Raw genomic sequence first — 10,905 nt, 5'->3', positions numbered from 1 at the left:
AGTAATTGGGATCAGAGACATATCCTTGCAGCGGGCTTATTGAAAATGGTCTCCCATAATCTGAAACCTTCAGATATTTTAGTATATGTTGACGCTCCAACCCCATAAATTTTTCGACAACACATCCAGCATGAAGGAAAGGGGGACAGTCCTTAGTCCCAAAGGAGGAGAAGTGACAACTACTTCAAGCAGCCATGAAATAATACGACACCGGGTGAGTAGAGAGAGAGAGAGAGAGAGAGAGCACCGTAAGCTGCCAACCCACCCGCAGCTGGCCTGGTGGCTGGCCAGTCAGTTTCAGTCATCAGCAGCGGCCAGCCTAGCGGCAGCGGCATCGTCATCAGTGTTTCTATTTGACAGAGCAAAAAAAACAAAAAAGAACAAAAAAAAAAGGAAAACCCTGGGGAAAAAAAGACTAAACTGTCACGACCAGGCGGCTTTGTCCATATAGTTAAGGGAAGGAGGGCGTATGGTAAGTATTTAAACGAAAACTGTCCATTTTCTGTTTATGAAAGCAAGGAAGGAACCAAGAGACCAAGTTGTTAAGACGATGATGCGTCGTCATCTATTTTCTTGGAATATTATCCCATAAATCATCATGACTGGTGTTTCATACAGCCTGGAAGGAATAGTTTACTTAGTAAGTACTACAGTTTGATTTGAACCGATCTTGGCGACATAACAGCAGCCATTTCCACCACATCAAGTCGTCGTCTAAGGTGAGGTTTAACGGTTAAAGAATTCTGTTTAATTCAATACCTTTGTATTTTGTTTTTACATTATTCATTGTTTCAAAACAAGCACCCAGTGGCCTCATAGAGAGAGAGAGAAGAAGAACAGTGACAGAGAGAGAGAGAGAGAGAGAGAGTGACGTAGAGAATGAGGGAGTGAGGGAGAGACGATTGTTGGGGAAAGAGTGTTTGAACGATTTTGAAATGTTGAGAGCGTTGGAGAAACGATTTTGAACCGAGATTTTCAGGAAGAAAGCGACGATTTTCAAGGAGAATGAGGCAAAAATCGACGATTTGGAGGGAAAATGAGGGAGAAAGTGACGATTTTTTCGCAAATCTGGGGCTCACGGTTCCCATTACGTGTTTGTCCCTTCTTTCTTGTCTATCTCCCTTTAGACCCAGTTATTGTATTCTGCTTCATCGTCGTCTCGTAATGATAGAACGTAAAAAAGGAATCCTCCTCAGTTGGAAGTATCTTGGTACTACCTACTCGTTTCAAATGACATAGGTACCCTGTGAGGGGCTCCTCTCTTCTCTCCTCTCTCTCTCTCTCTCTCTCACACACACACACACACACACACACACACACGGCCACTGGATGCTTGGCAGCTTGTTTCTAAACAATGGATGCTTTTCCTATGAGCAGCACCTCAATGACTTAGCTTGGAACAGTCCCCATAAGAAAGGCTATAAACTAAGAAAATCATCAATTTGTTTCATAGGGAAGTAGTTTCTATTGGTATCTGTATCTGACAACCATTCAAGGTCAAATAATCTTGAAGGGTAATTTATGAAGAATATTGGAAAATATGAATCCATAATGTCCACAAAGGACTTGGAACGATAGCCCAGATGCAACAACAACAACAACAACAACCCCCCCCCTCTCTCTCTCCTCTCTCTCTCTCTCTCTCTCTCTCTCTCTCTCTCTCCGTCCCAAACACGCTGCCTTCGTCAACCTCCACAAAAACATATCCGTCCCTTTCCTTTGGGGTGGGGTGGGGGGGGGGGGGGGGGGGGGGTTGATAGAGAGGGTGTGGGTGGGCGGCGGAAGGATTTGTCGGTTAGCGTGAGTTTGTCATCAGTTTGGGGGGTTAACGTTCGCGGTTTGGCGTGTTGCATGAACGTATGTAGTACTTTTCTGCAATTTTCTCTCTCTCTCTCTCTCTCTCTCTCTCTCTCTCTCTCTCTCTCTCTCTCTCTCTCGTGTGGTGATGCATTAACAACACTTGCAGTTAGATATTAACATGCAAGTCTCTTCTCTCTCTCTCTCTCTCTCTCTCTCTCTCTCTCTCTCTCTCTCCGTTTTTTCCGACCAGAGAGATTCAGAGAATGGCAGTGGCATTATTCGTACTATTTTTTCTTTTTTTATGTTTACAATGAATGTGTCACTGTTTATTTGTCTTAATCACATACTTTTCCTTCACACTGGATAAAATTCAGTGTGCTGCCATTCTGATCACTGAAATTGCACAATACTATAATGGGAAGGCTATAGATATCATCATTTTTTTTTTTTTTTTTGTCGGACGAACCGACAATTCCTTCAGACTGGAAGAATTCAATATTAACATTCTGATCACTGAAATACGTGAGAAATGACAATATATTGCAATGTCGTTGCAAAACGACAATGTTGCAAGCCAGCCAAAATTCTCCAGCATGGCATGGCTATAGTTTCAGGTATTCTTTCGTGGCCAAACCGACTTATTATCCTTCAGACTGAAAGAACCCAGTCAGCCATTGGGTCTCATATGAATCAAATACCAACGAAATGGCAGTATATGATATCATCCCTGTTGCCTCCTAAGGATTTGCTTGTAAGCCAAATCGATCTTACTTCCAAACTGGATAAAACGCAGCTTATTGAACTGCCAAGGACGACTATGCAATGCAATTTCAGAATATTGATGATTCATACCATGATGCTCCCATAATGGAAGCAGTTATGCCTTAGTCCTCTAAATAGTGTGAAACTGAATATCGGTAATTCTCAGTAATTATGGAGAATGAAAAGAAAGATTGCCGTCAAAAAATATGAATGAATTCTTTCAAGATGAAATTAATATCAGTTGAGATAGTTATTTTCTAGTGGAAAATGTTCTGTTATAGTGTAATTGTAATAGCATATAATACACACACACACACACACACACACACACACACACACACACACACATATATATATATATATATATATATATATATAATATATATAATATGTATATATATATATCTGTCAGTCTGAAGGATAATAAGTCGGTTTGGCCCCGAAAGAATTCCTGAAACTATATATATATATATATATATATATATATATATATCATATATATATATATATATATATGTGTGTGTGTGTGTGTGTGTGTGTGTGTGTGTGTGTGTGTGTGTATGTGTATTCTAAGAAAGAGTAGTGAAGAAGGAAGAATTGGAGTGAGATGGTAGTCACGGGGCGATGTTTAGAGTCAAACGCTGCCGATGTCATGAGGTCAGCAGTAGCGAAAGAGACCCGCTGAGCAGAGCAGAGCAGAGCAGAGCTGGCCATAGTCGTGTGATACGTACTTAGTCTATTGTCATTTATATATAGTATTTAATAATCCGGTTATCCTTATCTAGAAGACGTTAATGCTTCTATCAAGTCCAATGTGACTTTTTTTTTTTTTTCATTTTCGAGACCTAATTTGATGCTATTCTTGTCTGATGATTTTTGCATCAAGTTCATATATTTCTTTCTGTTAGTGCTTGAAAAGCATTACAACATAATAATCTCCTGATAAGGATTGTTTTATTTGTAGGGTAATTAATACAGCACAGCCTATTCTTTTCTGAAAAAATATATGCTTTTCTTTTTTGTGTTTTCTGCTCTATTAATCCAGCGTCGTATTTATTAGGTTTGCTCTTATGTGTGTATTTGGATGTCTGGGTTGTTCACATTATTAATTGATTATTAATCTGAAATATTTTCATTTTAGGGCACTGATGCCCAGATGGAGTGGAAGACGATGACCATTTTCTCTCTCTCTCTCTCTCTCTCTCTCTCTCTCTCTCTCTCTCTCTCTCTCTCTCTCTCTCTGCAGGGAGATCATAATATTAGAATGTATTACTACCGTTCTGGTGTGGTAGGCGGTGGCTAATAAGTAGGCCTAACTGAAAATAAATTGGTCATGTTTTAGGTGTTAAGAATGTGACGTCCATTTCGCTTCATACATTAGTACAAATGTAGGAGGTTTGTGGTTGAATTTATTACAGCATCAGTGACTGAAACGTTTGTCTCTGTTCACAGAAATGAACCTGTTCATTCATCATGATTATTCATTGTACTTCATTCATTTCTCATAACGAACCAGATTGGAATATGGAATTAAAATCTTGAAAACAAAGATAAAAAGTCTCTCTCTCTCTTTTGTTTTTGAATTCTCTCTCTCTCTCTCTCTCTCTCTCTCTCTCTCTCTCTCTCTCTCTCTCTCTCTCTCTCTCTCTTGTTTTTTAATTATGGATTTGCTCACCGAGTGTTGGTTTTATTTATTGTGAAATATGAAGACTGACCCTTTTTTGAGTTTCTACATAGGTACTATTCTCGTATTGGACAATGTAGACCAGAGAAGGAGAACTGCTTGTGACGGATTGTTCTAGGCCTAGAGTCATTTTTTCTGGTCTCTTATATTTATCCGGTGGCTTCTTTACCCAATTATATTCTTGCAGAGTCATGAGGCCTATGTATGTGTCACATGGGGAGACATCATTTTATTTCCATAAAGCCTTCTTATTTCTTGGTTCTGTAGCTGCCATTGTCTTCAAAGCCACAGGGACAAGATGTAGAAAAGACACAGATACTGTTACTCACGTCACACTTTATTAAAATTAGATATAAAGTTCAAGTTGATGTCACAAAACACTTTAAACCAACTTAAAGCTTTAAATTTATGTAACACTAAAGACTACAACTTAGGTTGACCATTACTGTAAGGACTTATAGATGGTCAGTACTCCAAGACCAGAGAACCAATGATGAGTACCATGCTAGTAGTACAAGGCGACGAGGTTCAAGAAACTGAAAACAACAAAATATACAAACTCACTAAAACTCTGAGATAGAAATTCCATAATAAACAAAGATTGACAATAGTTTGAATATAACTACAAAACACCACACACATGAAATAGAATATCTACAAATTTCAGTTAAGAAATAAGCTTACATTTAGCTACATCCAATATAAGCGAAAAGCATTTCCAAAGAAGTGTTCCTAACACTGAAGGCTTCTACTCTGTCAGTCACCAAAAACCTTGATCCTAAAGAAACGTTTATTTCCAGAAATTCATACTTGTTACAGTGTAGTTCTAACAATGATAACTACCAGCTTAAACAGTCTGTTCAAGAACTACTCGACAGCAATTAACATAAACGAACAGATTACAGAAGTAACAATAGAGGCAGGCATCCTACTCAGAATAATAATCTGGTACAGAATCTTACTACAAAAAACAGTAGTTTGGTCTGTCTGTCTGTTGTCTGTAAGACCTTTCCCCGGTGCGGAATACCTTGTAAGTGCTTAACAGCTGACGGACCAATTTATTAGCGGTTAAAGAGGGGTAAAGGAGAGAGGGTCTTTCCCTACTCAGTGACTACTTAACTAACAAGACCAAGCCATTTTCAAATAGTTGAAATGCAGATTCTCGAGTGTATCTTTTTTGCGCTTGATGGTTTTAGCCGAATGCATTCCGTCATGGAATGCATTACCCAGCAACGCAGTATAAGGAGTCGAGCGAGAGGCAGAGTACTGACTTCTCTCTGAGATTCTGTTCATCTTAGTATTGATTCTCGTCTATCGAGGATTAATTACCAATCTGAATCTCTAAGCCCGGCCATCACAGACTTAGGTCTCTGGTTGGCTCAGGAATTCTCGCATAAGACCCATGTCTCGTCCTCTACTTTTGCCTTTGTGAGAATTTTCATTAGACTCATTATCATCTTTCTGTTTACCCCACGGCATAACAGAAGTCTGTGGTCTTCTGTTCAATCACACCTGCCCCACTGGCCTCTACGATGACACAGAATGATTTTCTTCAGACAATTTGCGTTTTTTTCTTCTAATATGCATTTTCTAATTTGTAAGGTGTTCAATTATTCTTTGTTCACCCCAAATTGAAATTGAATAACGGAAGACTTCGCATGTTTCCTGCCCGGCTAACTCTGCCTCCAGAGAATTTTGTTTTACCCCTTACAATAGATACAGTAGTACCTCAGACTTCAAGCTTAATCCATTCCAGAAGGCTGTTTGAAATACAATATGTTCGGAATATATGAAACAAATATCCCCATAAGAAATTAGGAGACTCAGGATAATTCGTTCTAGTCAACCCAAAAAAGTCCCCCTTTCTTCCATTATTAATGTGTTCAAAAGTTAATTGAAGAGTGTTAATTAAGTAATAAAACAGTACATTATATGATTTCTGTACTAGACTCGCCCATATTGAATTATCCAGTACTGACAAATTAACCAGTTTTGATATAACATCTTTATTTAGTAAAGTTCCAATTGATGACTTACCTCCTTTGTATAAAAAAATTGTAAGTTCACATTTACTGGTAATTTTTATTAACAAATATTTGGTATGGCTATGGGTAACCCTCTTTCGCCACTTTTGTCAAATATTTACATGGAGTTCTTAGAGTCTAGACTCATTCCAAGAAATTTATTCTCTAAGGAGTTTTGTGTTAAATGTGTAGATGACTGTTTTTGTATTGTAAAAGAAAATGTAAGCATTCCTGAGTTCTTGCATACAATTAATAATCTTGTACCATCTGTAAAAGTCAACAACGAATTTAAATCACCATCCTGGATTATCCCTTTAGCCTCTTTCCTTGTCTCTTCTGCTTAAAGAACACACCACCCAGAATAACAAACTGCAACCCTGGCCCCCATTTTCTGTTTTTGTATATAAAGGTCTGTCATCTTCTTCTATATTCAGTGTGGCCTTGAAAATGTAGAATAAACTACAAAAGTCTTTGTTCCAAGTCCCCAGTATTCACTCATCTTTCTACCATGGATTTAAGGATATTCTCAAGCACGTGTTCCTTCATGCTACATTGTATATATATATATATATATATATATATATATATATATATATATATATATATATATATATATATATATATATATATATATATATATATATATATATATATATATATATATATATATGTGTGTGTGTGTGTGTGTGTGTGTGTGTGTGTGTGTGTGTGTGTGTGTGTGTATGTGTATTTGTATGTATACACAGTATATATTTAAATGTCTGAATTTTGGAAGAAAGCAATAAAGTTTGTTTTGCTTCATTGTATGCTTGGCAGTGCAAACCACCTTCCTGAGCACTTGATGCTGTTTGTTCTGCTCCAAACCCTTCAAACCAAAATTACTGAATCATAACGAGGTCTAGAACTGTATCCAGTACCATGCAATGGTCTTAATTGGCGGTACTCCGTGTATCCCCAAACAAACTATCAGTAGCAAAGGGGTTAAATGGTCATTTGCCTGATACATACACCTTCTTGGCTGTCTTCTATCAAAGGTATCATCCTCTACCAAACCTCTTCTGTCTATGTCTTCCTTCACTTAATCTCACCATCTAATTCTTTGTCTTCCTCTCAATATTCTTCCTCTAACAGGTTCCTCCCAAGCCCTCTTTACTCCCTCCTCGTCATCCGTCCTCAACACATGACCCATACCATCTCAATCGTGACACTCTTATCACCTCTGTAATCTTTACTAAGCCTGCCCTTCTTCTTACTTCAGCATTTTCCAATCTCTCAAGCAGCGATATTCCCATAATCCACCTCAGCATTCTCATCTCTGCTCTCTCTAGCTTTACTCCCTGTTTTCTTCTTAGAGCCCATGATTCTGCTCCATACATTAACACTATGTCTTACCACTGTCCTATAGATCTTGACTTTCAACTTGATTGGCATTTTCTTATCATATACTACTCCAGTTACCTCTCTCCCCTTCCACCATGTAGCTTTTATCTTACTGTCAACTTCAGCCTCACATCCTCCCTCTTGGCTTAATGTAGATCCTAAGTATTTAAACTTTTCCACCTGTTTTATAATCAAGCCTCTTCTTCCTTGTATTACTATACTGCCTATATCTTTAAGGTACCCCTCTCTTAAGACTCCTGCCACTCTCCAACCCTGCTCTGTAAGTCTTCCATAGTTTCGGCAGTAATCACCAGATCATCAGCATACAACAACTCCCACAGCTCTTCATTCCTGATCTCTTCACTTAACACACCCATGACCAGCACAAACAAAAATGTTTTCTGATTCCCAACTGCTGTTATTACTTTTCTGGGACTTTCCTCTTCCTCAGACACCAAAACAACACTTCTCTTGAGATTTTATTGTATGCTTTCTCTAGGCCAAGACCTCAAGGATGCATATTTTCAAATACCCATCCACCGGTCCTCTTCCAAGTACCTGTGCTTCATCTTTGATTCAGAGCACTTTGTTTCGGGCTCTGAACCGCTTGCTGCTTGTTTGTCCTTGTTCAGTTTGGTCCATGGGCCATTTCACCTTGGATATGTCTTTTGAGTTATCTCAATGATTAGCTAGTCCTGGCAAGATCTTGGTCATAGTTGCTCCTGGACATAGACTGATTTTGTGTGTTTTGTCAGGACCTTTGTGTAGCAATCAATTTGAGAAGTCTGATCTTACACCCAAGCAGAGGGTAAAGTATCTCATATCCGGCCATGCAGACAGATGTGGAAGCAGCAAGAGCCTACCCCTCAGACTTGCATATTAGCAAGTACAGAGAAGCAATGCAGTTATTCCTGTCTCAATAGGAAAAACCAGCTTGGCAGTAGCAAGTCATTCTCGGTCACCCATCATCCTTGCAGAAGCTGATCCCTCATGAGCAGCTTCACCTTTGGTTTGTTCAGTGGAGAATGAAGAAGTTTTGGTCTCCCATTAGGAACTCCCCATTCTACCTGATTCCTTTCTCGGAGGAAAAGGAAGGACTTATCCTATTGGTTAGACGACAGGAACATTGTAATAGTAGTGCCATTAGGCACTCCCAATCCCGAGATGCTTCTGTTTTTTAATACATCAACCGAGAGAGAGGATGCACACCTTGAAGAGTTGCTGGTTTTGTACACCTTCCCGTCAATATTCTGGATCTCAAGGTGGTATATCAACAATGCAACTGTACAGTAATGGTGTAAGTCAACCAGTATGTGAATTGCTTTCCCTTCAGCTCCACATGGTGGTGGTGCAGGTTCACGAGTGGACGGCAGCACACTCAGTACATCTGTCAGCCAGGTAAATCCTGGGGAACCAGAACAGAGCGGCAGATGAGCTCAGTTGCCAGGGTCCAGACATAGGGACAGAATGGTCCTCTACACTCAAGACATCACAGAAAGATTGTTCGATTTTGCGGGGCTTATCAGGTATAGGCCTCTTTGCAACCTGGCACAATGGAAAGCTCCTGGTGTTCTGTTCTTTTGTGCCGCACCCAGGGCCGGCATTAGGAGAGGCTTTACAACACCCATGGGACAATCTCCAAGGCCTACGCTTTTCCTCCATTTTGTCTGATTCACTGGGTGATCAACAGGGTCATGAGCACCCCAAATCTCAGGATGCTCCTGCTAGCTCCCAAGTGGCCACATGCCGAGTGTTATTCAAACCTGCTAGCTCTACTTTCTTGGGTACCAAGAGAGATTCCCCCTTGGCACAACCTGCCGTACCAGCCGTTCATAGAGAGGTATCGCCAGGCTGTGAGAGAACTGTCACTTCATGCCTGGAGACTATCCACCATCTCTTGTGATCAAAAGGTTTTTTCTCGTCACACAACGACCAAGATTTCTGGATACCTTTGTAAATCTTCAGCGGCTGTGTACTAAGGGAAATGGGTCGTCTTCTGTGATTGGTGTCATTGATGGGGTATCTCTCTGGTAGAATCTCCTCTTCAGCAGGTAGCAGACTTTCTAGTCTTTCTTCGCTGTCACAGCTGTCAGGAGCTACACAGCTGCCCTTAGACTAATCCTTTGCTTAAAGGGTGCCAATTTCTCTTCCTTGTGGAGATCTCCATGCTGTTGAGATGCTTCAAACAGTTTTGCCCTCCCTGGGAATTCAGTCCCCCTGAGTGGGATGTGACTCTTGCCTTACGGAGCCTGACTTGTGCACCCTAGCCTTTACGAGCGTCGTCAGACAGAGATCTGACCTTCAAAATTGTGTTCTTGCTTACCCTGGCATTGGCAAAGAGATTTAGTGAACCTCATGGACTTTCTTTTGATGTTGAACACTTGAAGGGATGACAATCTGCTCTAATTTGTCCCAGAATTTGTAGCAAAGACTCAGAATCCGTCAGTCCCCGACATCAGATTCAAGTTTTTTTGATCCCCTTCCTAGAGAACTTTACTGGTAGTGATCAAGACAATATGCTACTGTGTCCAGTTCGAGTGTTGTGGTGCTATCTAGAGATGTTTTGGCATCTCTGTCCTCAATGTTGATGACTCTTTGTTAGTACTGGCTCGACCAAGGAAGAAGTGTCCAAGGAAATGGTTTCTTTCTGGATTCATTAGAAAATCAAAGGAGCATACTCTACTTTTGACGAGGTAGATAGGAGTACTTTCTGAGTAAGAGCTTAGAGGGTTGGGGGCATGGTCTGTCCCTCGCATTCTGGAAGAAACTGTCGGTTCCAATAGTACTAAGGGTAAGAGTGTGTTCATGAAAGACCATTTTCACATCCTTCTACCTTCGGGACGTTGACCATGGGTCCATGGACACCTTTTCCTTCCTGTGGTGGCTGCTCAACAAGTTGTGTAGCTCACCCAGCTCCCCTAGAGGGACAGGTAGTATCTCGCCTAAGGTGTTCTGAGTTACAAAGAGAGTGTGAGTGACTGGCCTCCTCCTCCCTTTCTTTTTTTTATACCCTTCCTCGCCCGTAAGGCAGAGGGAAGGTTGGCAAATCGTCACATGCTGAATGGGCGTTCGATGCAGGTGAGCTACATAACTAAGTACTGTACCTTGTCTATAATCTAGAAGTCTGTAGATTAATAGATGAATGTCCATCTCTCTAGCAAAGGGAGAGAGGGAATGACAATAAAACAAAACACTAAAGGTTCATCCAAAACCTTTTTGAATCAATGAAGCTATACATTACATGCCCATTAATTC

General features: G+C 40.3%; 1 protein-coding gene across 2 annotated transcripts in view; it reads left to right on the top strand.

Moving 5' to 3' along the window:
• The window catches only part of LOC135204745 (zinc finger protein 300-like), a 362,981-nt gene that overhangs the window by 82,351 nt on the left and 269,725 nt on the right, over positions 1 to 10,905 (top strand). The window contains exon 1 of one of the 2 annotated variants that reach the window (XM_064234909.1): positions 485 to 719. The exons of the other annotated variant lie outside the window; for it this stretch is intronic. The gene's annotated coding sequence lies outside the window, so the exon portion shown is untranslated. Of the gene's footprint in view, positions 1 to 484; positions 720 to 10,905 lie in introns of those variants that run through there. 2 annotated transcript variants of the gene reach the window in all.

Source organism: Macrobrachium nipponense, chromosome 47 (genome assembly GCF_015104395.2).
Source record: "Macrobrachium nipponense isolate FS-2020 chromosome 47, ASM1510439v2, whole genome shotgun sequence".
In the NCBI taxonomy this organism is placed as follows: domain Eukaryota; kingdom Metazoa; phylum Arthropoda; class Malacostraca; order Decapoda; family Palaemonidae; genus Macrobrachium; species Macrobrachium nipponense.
Note: the sequence above shows the minus strand (reverse complement) of the source record. Positions and strands in the feature narration are given on the sequence as shown.